This window comes from Salvia splendens, chromosome 9 (assembly GCF_004379255.2).
Source record: "Salvia splendens isolate huo1 chromosome 9, SspV2, whole genome shotgun sequence".
NCBI classification, from domain to species: domain Eukaryota; kingdom Viridiplantae; phylum Streptophyta; class Magnoliopsida; order Lamiales; family Lamiaceae; genus Salvia; species Salvia splendens.
In genome coordinates, this window is record NC_056040.1 from 32048931 (window position 1) to 32065898 (window position 16968).

Sequence of the window (16968 nt, forward strand, 5' to 3'; positions counted from 1 at the left end):
TGTTTTTGTTAAGATTGAATACAGCAGTTTAGTTTGCTCAGCACTTCCCCACCAGTGGCCATATCTGAGGTTGTATAGATGGTCGACCTTCCCCCCCCTTGGTTTCGTATACTCAGGCTCTTCCTGAGCTGTACTTGTCCCGACCTCTGCTAATCTCTCCCGGAATTTCTGGGCAATTCCAACTGGAAATACATCATCGACCGCTTCGTCGATGTCCAATCTAAGCTGCTTCTCTGCTGTCCAACGTACAACATCAGAACATGATTGAATGTATAATACTTGATGGTCGATGTATAATACTTGCTAAATAATGTACAAAATCAATCAGATATTGCACAACGGAATATTACATTGCACCAACTAGATTCATATACACAAGCAGTCAAATAATGCATAATACTTGAGAAATAATGTATAAAAATAGATAAGTAATGTATAGAGGCATTCAAATAATGCACAAAGGAATATGACATTCACCTATTCACCCAAGTACACAAGCAGTCACATAATACCCAATACATGATAAATAATGTAAACTATTAGCTAAATAATGTACAGTCACATAATACCCAATACATGATAAATAATGTAAACTATTAGCTAAATAATGTACAGATTCAATAAAATAATGCACACAAGAATATTGCATTCAGCTATTCACCCAAGTACACAAGCAGTCAAATAATGTCTAATACTTGATAAATAATGTAAACTTCTAGCTACATAATGTACAGATTCAATCAAAAAATGCACACATGACTAATGCATTCACCTATTCACTCATGTAGACAAGCAATCACATAATGCTCAATACTTGACAAATAATGTAAATGACTAGCTACATAATATACAGATTCAATAAAATAATGCACACAGAAATATTGAATGTATAATACTTGATAAATAATGTATAATACTTACTATATAATGTACAGAAACAATCAGATAATGCACAACAGAATATTACATTGCACGAACTAGATTCATATACACAAGCAGTCAAATAATGCATAATACTTGAGAAATAATGTATAAAAATAGATAAATAATGTATAAAGGCAATCAAATAATGCACAAAGGAATATGACATTCACCTATTCACCCATGTACACAAGCAGTCACATAATACCCAATAGGAGGAGCGTGACCATCACCGGCCGACGACGGCGGTGATGATGATGGCCCCGAGCACGAGGTTAGGGGTGTATTGGAAGAGCGGCATGAGGAAGAGGAGCGTGACCATCACCGTCACGGCCATGACGACGTTGGAGAGGGCGGTTTTGCAGCCGGCATTGTGGTTGACGGCGGATCTGGAGAAGGCGCCGGTGGTGACGTAGCAGGAGGTGGAGGATCCGAAGATGTTCATGATCCTATTTTATATTTTCATATTGTAATTTCCAAAAATACCCTTGGCCTATTTTATATTATTAAAATAAATAATATTTGTTCCATTAAGATGTGTTGCTGATATTTGTTCTCTAATTATACACTTTATAACTTAATATTAGTTATATGTTGATCACAAACCTATATATATATAAATTACCATACCAATCGTTTCCAATACAATATTGATCCATTATGGAAAATATATGATTTTGTTTCCTACTTTAGTAAATTGAATCATTGTATACATATTAATTGCTGATGTTGCTTCTAGGTATAATGACAAGAATTTGGAATGACCGAAAATTATTGATTATGGAATTGGTATAATGACCACAAATATTACCAATCTTTCTTATTCTTCAAACAAACTCCATTTATAACGAACCAAAGATACTAGCTTAATATATTGAATTAATCTTCCATGAATAGGTGACCACCACATTTGACTTTAATACGAACCGAAAGTGTGTAAGTCAAATTGACAAGATTTCTCGTAATCTTATTTTTACTTGGATCTAATTGAAATAAAACTGGGTATATTATTATTTTAAAGAACATGAGTTTTTTTTTAACCACATGTGTATCGAACCCGACGGAATCCGACTAATCCTGCTCGACCGAGCATACGGATTAAGGCCGAAAGTCTCACAGTGAGTGGCGGGGTTTGAACCCGTGACCAAAGAAAAATGAGTTTTTGATATTATGGAAATGCCATAATGGAGTTCAAACAGTAACTATGCATTATTTTGTATTTTTATTTCAATTCATGTTTTGTTTAAATACTTTATTACCTTTACCGTACATTTAAATACGCCTATTTAAGGACATTGCTCTAATTATGTACTTTATTTTACCTTGAAATCCATATATTTATGATGACAATCTTTTTTTATATTTTATCCTTTTATTGCATTTATTTAAGAATATCATTTAAATTTTAAATGCTGGAGTATAATTTTATTAGCTTTATATAATGTACATTTATTTATCTAATAAAATAATGATATATTTTTATTAACAAACTAGTCTTTATAAATTTTAATTTAAATAAATTAATAAAAAATATATAGTTAAATTATTATTTTTTTATCTACTTTTAGTAAAATATAAATAATTATATTATAACATATGGCCAAAAAAAATTACTTTATAATTAAATTTTAATTTTAAATATTGATAAGCTTATATTTTTGTCACTTTTTATTCATAAGATTCTTTATAAAATATTAGTGTTTTTACCTCAATTACTATAAAATGCTATAAATTTAAATCTAATATATAATAATTATTACTAAATAAGTTTAAGATTCTGATTTTAAGACTGTTATATTTTTAATTTTTTTTTTATTTTCTTTAAGTTCTTAACATTTGGATGTTAAAGTCAAAGCTCAGTAAAAAAAATAGCACACGTTCTTAAGTCTCAACTACTGTTTAATATTTTAAAGATAAGTGTATTATATTTTATGTTTTTCTTTATAAAATACAGTTCTCAGCTCAATTCACTATAACATGCAACAAATTAAAATTTTATATGTGGTGTATTAATACTAATGCAGTGTACGGTTTGATTTTTACAATTTCATATTTCAATTTTAATTCTTACTTTCCAAAATTTTAATGTTTTAAATTTATAATATTTGGAACGCTATGTTGAATCTCGATCATAAAAATATTCACATGTTCTTACTCATTTATAAAATATTAGAGTTCTTAATTCAATTTCATTGTAATATGCAACAAATTAAAATTTGAGTATATGATAGGTATAAGAATACAAATTAAGTTTACAGTTTTGATTTGAAAATTTTTTAATTCTTTACTTTTCAAATTTTAAATTTATTTAAATTCTTAATTTTTGGAATGTTAGATTGAACCTCAATAAAAAAAACACATGTGTTCTTCACCGATCTATTTAACGTTTTAAGACAAATAATTAATAATTTTTATATATAATATTTAGTTTTTAGCTTTATTCATCGTAACATGCAACAAATTAAAATTTGAAATATTATATATTAATAGTAATTTAGTTTATAGTATTGTTTTTAAGAATTATAAATTTTTTATCTTAATTATTTACTACTTTCCAAAATTTTAATAACTCTTATTCTTAATTTCTGAAACGTTACAATTGAACATCGATAAGAAAAATAATAATGTGACGCCCCGAAAATTTCGATCCTTCCTTTAGAGATAAACCGGATTTATTAGAGTAATTTTAATTTTTTTTTGAATGAGATGATTGTGAAACCTAGTTGTGTTTTCAATTTTGGAATAATGTAAGTATGTTCGTTGGAAGAAAATTTAGTGCAAGGAATTTATATTTCAAAGAATAAAGTAAAGCATAGACTTCTATTAAAAAAATTCTTGGAGAAAGTAAATGCAAGTAGTACATGCTCCAATGCCTAGTATTACATGAAAATGGGAATACAATTTTGTCTATCTCCAACCTAGAATAAAGGATTAGCCAAGGAAAGAATTAAGACAAAATAATCATGTGAGCAAATCCTCTTCTCTTATCTTCTCCACTTCTCGAAAATCCCCTCCACAAGACTCCAGTATTGGGACAGCCACATACCTACAAAGAATACACCAAAAAGGGGTCAAGTTGGAACTTACAAATAAAGGGAAAGGAGGCACAAGCTCAATTAGGAAATGAGGAATAGTAGAACTGTATGAGTCAGCAATTAGGCTGCAAAATAGAGCTAAGATCAGCTCCTTTTGTCATCTTCTCAAGTTTCATCAAATAGAGAAAGTAAACAAATGGACACAGTGAGACAAGCTCCCTATGCAACCCCAATTAGACAACCATTCTACCATTTCCATCGCCCAAGGTTAAGAAAACAGCCAAGAGGGGCAGCCCCCAAAGCTTACACTAATCTAGTATGATCAAGATATTCATAAAGCTCAAAAGGAGATGGAAATTGTAGCCCAGAATAGGAAGAACAACTTCCAAAGAATCTGCCACAAAGAGCCAAGGGAATTGATCTATAAATACAGCCACCTTCCCTCCCACTCTACACCCACATTCTGCCAAATCTTCATAGAGAAAGGAGCGCGACGGAGTGAGGAGCGGCAGCGAATTAGGCAATCCAAGGTTTCATCAAGCTAAGGTAACCCCAACAACACCATTCTTGCATCATATAGAACAAGTAGTAGCCAAGAACTTAGAATTTTCCATAGGAATCTCATCTCATAGCAACAATAAGTAAGGACTCAAATAGACACAATAAGCTACACCGAGACTTCATCTTTGAAGCATTATTCCTCAACATAGCTACTGCCCAACTTCCCAACAAAGCATGAAAATCATAGGAGCAAGGATTTGATATAGCAAAGCAATAGCAAGCTGCTGCCTTAGTTCAAAATAGAACGAACAGAGGGAAAGGGAGGAGGAGACTTAGCTTAGGACGAGAGGGAGTCGGCGAGGCGAGCCGAGAACGTGTTGCATGCATTATCATTCATGCGTAAATAGACGCATGCAACGTAAAGAGTGAGCTTAGTTGCGGAGTTCGTTGGAGTCGGTTAAACCAGCTAACTAACTTGTACAGCTGTCATATTAAGCACGTGATACTCATGCTAGATATATGTGACATGGCAAAGAAGCGAGAGGAAGCGAGCTTAGTATAAAAAGAGGACGCGCGTTCATTTCCGGTTATCGTTGATATTGTTGTTGTTTGTGTTCATGCTTAGATCGTGGATCTAATGCATTTATCGTTTACTTCCTATTGTAATCGCAAATCTTACTCATTGATCAATATAATTCCTCTTAGTTGTCCTAGCTCGATCATTTAGCAGCGTCATTGAGTGCTGGTGCATTGTTTGTTAGTTTGTTGTAAAGTTACTATCAACATTGGGAAATCACGAGCTCGGATCGTAACAAGTGGTATCCAGAGCAATCGATCTTCGGATAGCGGAATTGTAACGCGAGGCGCTGAAATGGAGAAGAAATTGATGGAGATGATGGAGCAGAAATTGAATGAGATGCGAGAGCAAGTTATACAAGAACAAGGAGCCAAAATCATGGAGTTGACGCAATCGATTGCTGCGATCAACTTACAAAATCAAAGAACTAAGGCTGCGATGGAGAGCGGTGAAGGAAGTAGTGAAGGAAGAACAGATTGGGGAAGATCTACTCGATATGAATTCCCTAAGTTCGATGGTGATGGATTCGAAGGATGGACGATGAAGGATGAAGAGAGAGTGAGAGTAGCAGCAATTCACTTAGAAGGAAAGGCTCTCCAATGGCACAGAGGATTTTTGAGTTTACATGGTGAGGAAGCGTATGTGGATTGGGGATATTACATCTCGTGCTTAGCAGCTCGCTTTGGAGCTCAAGCCTACGAGGATCCACTAGCAGATCTGAGAAATCTCAAACAAAGAGGTACGTTGCAATCATATACGGATACTTTTGATGAATTGTATCCAAGAGCTGGCATTAGAGAAGATCAGGCGTTTAGTTTCTTTCTATCTGGACTTATTGATGAATTACAAATGCCGGTTAGAATGTTTAGACCTAAAGGATTAGCTGAAGCATATTCATTAGCTAAACTACAAGATCTAACGGTGAAAGCCTTAGGAATTAAGCCAAAAGGAGTGCTGAATAATGTTTCTACCAACAGCAGCTATTATTCCAGTAATAAACCTATGGCAGTAACATCCACTAACAAACCAGTGGCTAATGGAAACAACTAGAATGGGGTCAATAAGGAACCTAATCGTTTTGGAGGTGTTAGAGCTAGCACCAACCTATCACCAAAAGAATTAGATGAGAAGAGAGCAAAAAAGGAATGTTTTTGGTGCACTGAAAAATTTACTCCAAATCATCAATGTTCCAAGAGGAAATCTTATGTTATACAGCTGATAGAACTAAGTGGAGCATCAGAATGTGAAGAGCAAGAAGAGAAGGAAGAGGAAGCAGAAGAAGAGGGAAAAACATATCTTCAGTTGTCTCTCCATGCGGTTTGGGGAAAGGATGGACCACAAGTGATGAGAATTAGAGGGAATTGTCAGAAAAAGGCCTTGAAAATTCTGATTGACACAGGCAGCACTCACAATTTCTTGAGTATCAAAGTAGCTAAGAAGATTAAATGTCATCTTATTGCAGTGAATTCTAAAGCTGTGGAAGTTGCCAATGGGCAGCTATTGCAATGCAATCAAAAATGTAGTAGCTTAGAATGGGAGATGCAAGGAGCTCAATTTCAGGCTGAAGTTTACTTGATTGATCTGGAAACTTATGATTTAATATTGGGAGGTGCATGGCTATCTACATTGGGGGAAATTACATGGAATTTCAACAATTTGAGTATGCACTTTGAACTTGCTGGTGTTAAAATAAAGCTGCAAGGTGAATTGTGATCTCCAAAGGCTGATCAACTTCATTGCTTACACGTTTATAATCAGCAAGAAGTGGATGAGGAAGAGAGAAAGGTTAGTCAATGGATGCCTTCAGTGGAGGGTGACATTAGTTGCTGTTATGGAGTTAGTGCAGAAGAAATTTGGCCAAATATTAGCTCCATATTGCTGGATAATGAGGAAGTCTTTGAGGAACCTGTGGCCTTACCTCCACAAAGAGAGCAAGATCACAAGATAATCTTAAAGGAATGATCTAATGCAGTAAACATGAGGCCCTATAAATATGCAGCAAAACAAAAGGATGTGATTGAAGCAATGATTGCTGACATGCTGAAATCTGGAGTTATAAGGCATAGTGAAAGCTCTTTTGCTAGTCCTATTATTTTGGTTAAGAAGAAGGATTCTTCATGGAGGATGTGTGTGGATTATAGAGCCTTGAATACAATTACAGTGAAAGACAAGTATCCAATACCAATTATAGAAGAACTTTTGGATGAGTTAGGTGGAGCTATTTAGTTCTCAAAAATCGATCTGAGATCAGGTTATTGGCAAGTGAGAATGCGGCCAGAAGATATCCACAAAACAGCTTTTAAAACTCATTCAGGCCACTATGAATTTTTAGTGATGCCATTTGGATTAACCAATGCTCCAGCCACGTTTCAAAATCTGATGAATACGGTTTTCAGAGATAATTTGAGGAAGTTTATTCTGGTTTTCTTTGATGATATACTTATCTACAGCCGAAGCAAAGAGGAGCATGAGTTGCATCTCAAAATTGTGATGACTCTGATGAAGGAAAATAAGCTTTTGGCTAAAAGATCTAAATGCACATTTGGTTGTAAAAAGGTGGAGTACTTGGGACATGTAATCTCAGAGGAAGGAGTGTCAACATATGAAGGGAAGGTTGAAGCTGTTAAAAATTGGCCGAAGCCTAAAACCATTAAACAGGTTAGAAGCTTTTTGGGCCTCACTGGGTACTATAGGCATTTTGTGTATAATTATGGAGTTATAGCCAGACCCTTAATTGAGATAACCAAGGATATTACCTTCAAATGGACTGAGCAGGCTCAAGAAGCATTTGAAAAACTAAAGATTGCTATGATAACTGCTCCTGTACTTGCTTTACCTGATTTTTCTAAAGATTTTGTTGTAGAAACAGATGCTTCGGGAGTAGGGATAGGGGCTGTACTTATGCAAGAGAAGCACCCTATAGCCTTCATTAGTAAAGCTTTATCTCCACGACATCAGAGTTTATCAGTTTATGAGAAGGAGCTATTGGCTATTTTGATGGCAGTCAAGAAATGGTATCATTACTTGCAGTGTAGGAAGTTTGTTATCTTAACTGATCATCAAAGCTTGAAGTACTTGATAGAGCAGAAGTTAACAACTCCAACTCAACAAGCTTGGATGACTAAGCTTATGCATTTCGATTATGAGATAAGATACAAAAAAGGAAGTGAAAATACAGTGGCAGATGCATTATCAAGAGTTCCTGAAGCTATGGTGTTTGCTCTAACTTCCTTTATGATTCCTCTGGAACTCATTACAAAAATCAAAGATTCTTGGAAGAATGACCCTCAGATTCAGATTATAATCAGTGCTAAACAACAAAATCTTGCCTCTCATCCTAAAATTAGCTGGAACAATAGAGAGTTGCGGAGGAAATGTAAACTAGTAGTTGGCAATGACTTATCTTTAAAGGCCCAAATCCTATCTCTATTTCATGAATCTGCTATGGCCGGATATTCTGGTGTGTTGGCTACATATAAGAGGATCTCTGCTTTATGTTATTGGCCTAAAATGAGGAAGGATGTCAAGAAGTTTGTGAGGGTTTGTGTTACTTGTCAATGCTATAAACCAGGTAACACTTCACCCGCTGGTTTACTTCAACCTTTACGTATGCCGGCTGCCATATTCTCTGATATTACTATGGACTTCATTGAAGTTTTGCCTATTTCACAAGGGAAAGATACTATATTGTGGTGGTGGATAGACTCAGTAAGTATGCTCACTTTATGGCATTATCTCACCCTTTTACAGCCAAGAAAGTTGCTGAGGTGTTCTTGGATTCAGTTTTTAAACTGCATGGCATGCCTGCAAAAATTGTGAGTGATAGAGGTGCTATTTTTGTGAGCTCATTCTGGAAGGAATTTATGTCATTGTTGGGAGTTGATTTGCTTTATTCCACGGCCTACCACCCTGAGACAGATGGACAATCTGAAGTGGTAAACCGTTGCTTACAATGCTATCTAAGGTGTGCTATGGGAGAGAAGCCACACTCTTGGATTCTATGGCTTGGACTTGCTGAATATTGGTACAACACTACATATCATTCCAGCATACAAATGACCCCATTAGAGGCCATATATGGTTTTCCACCTCCTCTTCATGTCCCATACTTGCCTGGGGATTCAGATGTTGAAGTTGTGGACCTAGCTTTAAGAGATAGAGAAGATATGATATCTGTGCTTAAAAGAAATATCCATAAAGCTGCCGCACGCATGAGGAGACAAGCTGATCGACATAGGCATGATAAGGAGTTTCTAATTGGTGATTGGGTATGGCTTAAGCTCCAAGATTACAGACAGAGATCTATCAGAGGGAGGCACCACAAGTTTGAGGCCAAATTCTTTGGTCCTTATCATATTTTAGACAGAGTGGGGAAAGTTGCTTACAAGCTAAACCTTCCTTCATCGGCTACCATTCATGATGTATTCCATGTTTCTCTTCTAAAGCCAGCAGCCCCACCAAACGGACCAACCACTGATTTACCCAGTATTTCTCACATTGTTGATGCTGTACCACAAGCTATATTGGATTAAAAAATGGCCAAGCGCCATAATCATGCTGTGACTAAATGGTTGATCCATTGGAAAGACAAATCTCCTGCCGATGCTTCATGGGAATTTGCTGATGTGATTCAGGAACGTTTTCCTTGGTTCCTTGCGGACAAGGAACCTTAAAGAGGGAGGTATTGTTGCATGCATTATCATTCATGCGTAAATAGACGCATGCAACGTAAAGAGTGAGCTTAGTTGCGGAGTTCGTTGGAGTCGGTTAAACCAGCTAACTAACTTGTCCAGCTGTCATATTAAGCACGTGATACTCATGCTAGATGGATGTGTCGTGGCAAAGAAGCGAGAGGAAGCGAGCTTAGTATAAAAAGAGGATGCGCGTTCATTTCCGATTATCGTTGATATTGTTGTTGTTTGTGTTCATGCTTAGATCGTGGATCTAATGCATTTATCTTTTACTTCCTATTGTAATCGCAAATCTTACTCATTGATCAATATAATTCCTCTTAGTTGTCCTAGCTCGATCATTTAGCTGCGTCATTGAGTGCTGGTGCATTGTTTGTTAGTTTGTTGTAAAGTTACGATTAACATTGCGAAATCACGAGCTCGGATCGTAACAGAACGGTAGATGGCGACGGCGGCAAAGCGACGCTGCCGGAGCACGAGGCGACGCAAGGCGGCGGAGACGCTGCCAACCGCGGCGCAAAGAAGACGATGGCGGAATTTCCGTGAATCCCGTCGAGGCCGCGGCGTTCTCGCCGTAGGTCAGAGGGATCGACGGAGGGGCGGAACCGGCGACGCAGAGGAGAGGCGATTTCGCCGGAGATGGCGTGAATTCGCCAGAGACGCCGCTGCCCTCCACCATCAAATTCAGGATATTCCTTTTGGTTGTTAAAACAGAAAAGAGAAGGGAGAAAGACGCCGGAGGAGTCGGCGATTTCCGCCGGGAGACGGGCGACTGTTTCGCCGGAGCCGGCGACGAGATGGGGCGAGGAGAGGGACGAGCACTGCTGCTCCTTCAAACTCTAGGGATTTGATTTGATTTTTTTTGCAAGTGGAAAGGGGAAAGAGAGAGAGTTGACCGACAAGGAGTATATTGAGACAATCTAATTGGACCACTTTAAATAACTAGATTGTGCCTAGAAGGTTTAATTGTTGGATTGGGCCGAGAACTTTTAATAATTGTTGGTGGAGAATTAAATTAAAAAATTAAGCTTGAATGTTGATCATAAATAAATAAATTCCCAAATAATTTACTAAGTCCGGAAACAGAAGATATTGAGGACGGGAGACGCGAAAGCTGACCGGCGTCGCCTCGCGACACCATGGGCGGCCTTAAGAAAAATCCGAAGAAGAAGGAATTTAAGAAGGGATTTTATAAATCCATATTTTATTAATTATTTAAGAGAAAATATAATTTCTTCAGTGAGTAAAGAAAATAATTAAATGCTGCAGTACAGTAAAGCCGAGTTAGGATTTAGGAAAAATCCTATAAAAGCCGAGACTAAGAGATAGACGCTATCCTATAGGATGCATGCATTCTTTTCAGAAAGATAGTTCAAGTACTAATTAGCATGTTACGCTATTTGTTTCTAAATGAGAAAATATTCAAGGGGCAAGTGAAGCCAAACGAGGATTTGTTAATTGGAGATAAGCATATCAGGTGGGCTTTCTTTTAATATCCAGCACTATAGTATGGATATAAAGCAAATACTTTTGAAGTTATGAAATATCATTTTTCTCAAAATGGAGATGTGATTTATTTTAAAGTTGTTGTCATGCCAAAAAAAATGTTTGTTTTCGAGACCTGCCTGCTAGGGCTATATGCCGAGAGTTTGGCGATGCCAAAATTTAGTGACGAATTCGGTTCCCAATAGGACCGCAAATCCTGTCCGGAATAATGTGCACGAGAGCCGTGAGCCATCCTAGGGAGGTTGGCCGGCGAGGGTGTTCGTTGAAGGTGGCCACCTTCACGGCACACGAGATTCTCAGACATGGTAGGATACATCAAGAACTTAGACTGCAGTCAACTTTTAAACTCGCAAAAGAATTTAGTATGCTCGGGCCTTTTTAAGAAAAACCTCGTGTGATACTATTGATGGGTGACAACTTATATATATGTATGTTTTGTTTTCGGCATGTGTCCACTGAGTACCCCTGTACTCAGCCCTGCATGTATTTATAAATGTGCAGATTGAACGTCAAGAGGGTGGAGAATTGATCGGAGTTGATGCTATTAAATAAGCATGTGGATTTCTCGACGATTCGTGTCTTCATACACGAAGTCATTTAGTAGGGACCTATTTCCGCTGTAATTTCGTTAAGTGAGAATTTCAAAGTCTCACCTTCGAACTCTGATTTAGTTATTATGGTGACTGATTCTATTTTTGAGAACATATAACCAAATATTCGGTTCCTCAATTGCAGTATTTATTTGACAATTATTCCTTCCAGTTCTTCCTTGATTTTCACCCCCTTCTACCCCGCTTCTTTAATCCCCCTATTAGTCGCGAATTACCCATTCTTATTATCCTTAACAAGGATCAGGTCGTGACAAATAATATGTTTCTAATTCATCTATTTACATTTTAAACATATGTAGTTAATATTATCTATTTTTTTCGTTATACATATTATTTCTTGGCTCCACTACTATTTATGCAATAATTTAAAATTGATATATGATATATTATTACTAATTATGTTTACAGCTTTTCTTTTAAGAATTTCATAATTTTGATTATTTACTTTCAAAACTTTTAATTTTTGAAATATTACATCGAATCTCAATAAAAAATAATTACATTTTCTTAACTCATGTATTTAATATTCTAAAGATATACTCCCTTCGTTCCATAGTAGTAGAATCATTGCATTTTCTGCACTAGTTTTGAGAAAATGATAATAAATCGTTAAAGTGAAGAAAAAGTAAGAAAAAAAATGAATTATTTTTTATTCACGTTAACTATTTATTATCGTTTTTTTAAAATGAGTGCAGAAAATGAAATGACTCTACTACTGTAGAAAGTAGGGAGTATAATTAATATTTTCACTTTTTCTTTATAAAATATTAGAGTTTGTGTTCATTCACTATAGTTTTATTTAACAAATTAAAATGTTGTACTATATGGTAAGCATACTAATTGGGTTTGCGGATTCGATTTTAATTCTTTACATTTCAAAATTTTAATTTATTTAAAATTCTTAATTTTTGGAACGTTACAGTATCAAAAAAAATAATTACATGTTCTTAACTCATCTATTTTATATTTTAAAAATATATAGTAATCATTTTATATTTTTTGTTATAAAATATTAAAATTCTTAGCTCAATCCAAATGAGTTTATAGTTTTGATTTTTATTATTTACTTTTAAATATTTAAATTTCTTTAAATATCTAATTTTTTTGGACCTTAACTCGTTTATTTAATATTGTAAAGATATATAGGTATTTTTATATATTTTTTTAAAGAGTTATTGGTTCAATTCGATATAATATGCAACATATTTAAATATGATATATGATATATTAATACTAATTGAAATTATTTTCAATTTTAGGAATTTCAAATATATATTTAATTCTTTTCTTTTCAAAATACTAAATTCACTAAATGCTTAAAATTTCTAAACATTACGGTGATTATCTATCAAAAAATATCATATATATTCTTAATTCATTTATTTAATATTTTACATGTTCATAGTCAATATTTACTCTGTTTTATAAAATATAGAGATTTTATATTATACAGAGTCAAACAAATTAGAAATTCAAATTAAAACCTATCCAAGACAGATAAACATTATTCAAGTGAAAGCCCGCGGCAAAGAACAAAAGAATAAATTTACTGACAAATTAGAAACTGACACTTCAAAATTGTTTTTCCCCTCAAACTACTATTCAACTACTATTCAAATTAGAAACCGACACTTCAAAATTGTTTCTTTTATCGATGCATATTTATATTTTCATACATGCTTTAAATAGGGGTGAACATTCGGATTTCGGTTCGGTTTTTTGCCAAAATCGAACCGAACCGAAAAACCAAATTTTATTAAAAATTAAAACCGAACCGAAAACCGAAAAATCGAACTACAAATACCGAATAAAACCGAAAAACCGAAATTCTATAAGATTTTAAAAAACCTAAAAAAGCTAAAATTAGATAATACTGATTATCATCCACCAAGAACAACCAAAATTTGAAATACAAAAAATTTAAATTTCATTATTAACTAATCTAATCAAAATGGGTAAATAGTAAACTCATCAACAATAATTTACCACAATTTCAACAAAATGAGTACACATTTCGATAACAAAATTCTTAAATTTCCATAATATATTTCATTTACATAGCATTCTGCTAAGCTAGAGCCGGAGAGATTTAGCATCTAGGGATAGATGCCAGATCTGGAGTCGCGTTGCTTGCGTGGATGGCCGGATGGCGGATGTTACCAGTGAGGGCGTGAAGTTGAAGACGTGGGTGGAGGGGCACCGACATGGAGACCGGAGGCGACGGGCTAGACTCTGGAGCACGGCTGGAGGATGGAGGAGACGGGGTGGAGAAGAGATGGAGGCGACGGGGTAGAGAATAGATGGAGGCGAGGTGACGAGGTGGAGAAGAGATGGGAGAAGAGGTGGAGAAGAGATGGAGAATCTAGATTTCAATTTTTGGAGAGGTTTTGGAAAGGAGGCGGAAAGCTAAAGGTGAGAAATTAGGGTTATAGTCTTTTTTAAGTATATATAGTATAATATATATATATATATATATATATATATATATTAAAATAAAATTCGGTTTTTCGGTTTTTTTTTTCCTCCGAACCAAACCGAATCGAAAAACTGAAAAAACCGAACAGAATTTCAAATTTTCGGTTTGGTTCGGTTCGGATAATCGGTTTTCGTTTTTTTTGCTCACCCCTAGCTTGAAATATGAACTATATTGATGGCTAGTTGCGTGATTTCTTCAGTTAGTTCTGTTTTATTAGGGATGTCAATCGGGCCGGCCCGTCAGGTTTCGGGTCAACCCTACTCGAGTTGCGGGTCAATCGGATGCATGCTAATCTGGTTTTGATTTCTTTCGGGTTATAAAAGCTCAGCCCTAACCCTAAAAGCTCGGGTTTCGGGCTAGCCCATCGGGTTAATCGGGTTGCTACCGATAATATTAACATGCGATCAATCCAATAAATAATTATTAAAATTACTAATATTCATACAATGTAAAACATTTAATTATGATATATTTGAGATATATGCTTAAACTCAATCATAAACATGATCAAATACTAATATTTGAGATATTTCAGAGAATTTTAATGCATGTTTTAGAAATTTAAATATTTTTATGGTGAATTTGAAGTTTTTAATTTATTTATCAATTATTATATTAATAAAAATTCAATATATAATTTGTATATTTAATATAAAATTGAAAGTTATTTTTTTAGTTAAAATTAATCAATAAAATGTCGAATTAGGAGTAAAAAAATAGAATAATAGAGACTTTATCGGGTTTTCGGGCCAGCCCTTCGGGTTTTCGGGTATGGCCCTAATGGGTTGCGGGTTAATCGGGGGCGGGCTAATCGGGTTTTGATTTTATCGGGTTAGAAATTTCCAACCCTAACCCTATAAATTTGGCGGGCTATTCGGGTCAGCCCACGGGTTACGGGCTACATTGACATCCTTATGGGTCTATTTTTGCCTGTTGTTGTTCTATATTCTACCTCAGTCCTCACCACTACTTGGTGGCTTGAGATTTTTGGATTATAAAAAAAATACTCCCTTCGTCCCATTTTAAGTGGAGCATTTCCTTTTCCGCATGGAATTTTATATAGTGTTGTTTTGTGAGTTAAATGTAGACAATAAAATAAGAAAGAGGGAAAAAGTAGACATAGTGATATTGCCGTTTTTAGAAATAGTCATTTAAAGTGTGACGTCTCAAGAAGAAAAATGTGTCACTTAGAATGGGACGGATGGAGCATGAACTATTTATAGGTGAGCATACAATCAAATTAAATGAAAATTGAACCCATAATAAAGCCTATGCTGCCTATATATTAATTATGCAAATTAATACTCCGTATCCTAACGGTGTTTCATTTTAATTTGGCACGAGTTTTAAGTTAGTGGAACGTGGAGTTCACTATTAAACATTGTAAAAATGAAGTGGGATAATTAATAGAATGAACTAAAATGGAAAATTAAGATACATAATACGGAGTAATATTAACGGAAGAAGTAATTTGAATATTTTCACCCCAACCCAAATTGAAAGTAAAATTTTTTCGAATTGGGTCTCACTAAGAGTATCAGAAGTGGCGCGGAATTTCCTAAAACACCTCCTGTCACATCATACGGACTTCCCACTGCAATGCCACGTCATAAGGATTTCCCACTGCACAGTGGCGGACATCCCCAAGGACTTCCCACAATTAAAAAAAATTAATGCAATAAACGGGAATTCCGCACTGACGTCCGTGGGAGTCAACGCAATGGCTGACGTCCGTGGGAGTCAACGCAATGGCGGACGTCCGCACGCCCGTCGTCGCAACGGAATTCCGCGTAACGCCGCGGAACTGCTGTGTCCTCGGCGGAATTCCGTATCCGTGCATACCATGCACAATGGCAGACTTCCGCTGCAGAATTTCAGCACGCCGGTCGAAATTCTGCCGGGACGGGCGCCATTGCTGATGCTCTAAGAGACAAAAGTCATTTTGCATTTAATAACATGAATGGGGAAACAAATTACTGCAACAAAAGTTATGCAATATAAGCGTCTAATGATCATGTAATACTGTCTAATATTAACAAACAATGGGAAATTGCCATAAATCAATAATAATGAAAGGAAAAAAGTATAGCAACAATAGCTATAAAAAACTTATCTTTTAGGGATACAAAAATTGAAACGCAATTACTAGCGTTTGGAAAATTTTAAAAATAACCATAATATAGGATGCAAAAGAACAAATTATGTCAATCTTTTACTTTTTTAGGACGCTTCTATTTGTGGCCCTAATTTTAATTGGGACACTAAAGATAATGACATAATAGTATTAAGAAATGTCCTTATCCAATTTTTTTGTTGAAGTGACTATAGTCATAGGTTTGCACGCCTATGAGCAAGCAGCTTAACCTCGTACACAAGCCATGAATTGGGTGGTACTCCAGCCTCACAACCTTTCTCGCCATAACTGCATCAAATTAAATATAAAAAAATGATCTTGATAAGTAGGAGTATATGAAATTATACAACCTTCATCTAAGTACACGAAAATTTATACCCTAGAGATGGAGGAATAGTAAACCTTCTCTTGTCACCAACACGCATCCCTAAATTAAAAAATATATGTATATGTATATATATAAAGATTAGTAACATTAAATTAAATTTATCCATTCTCGGTATTGATAGTACATAC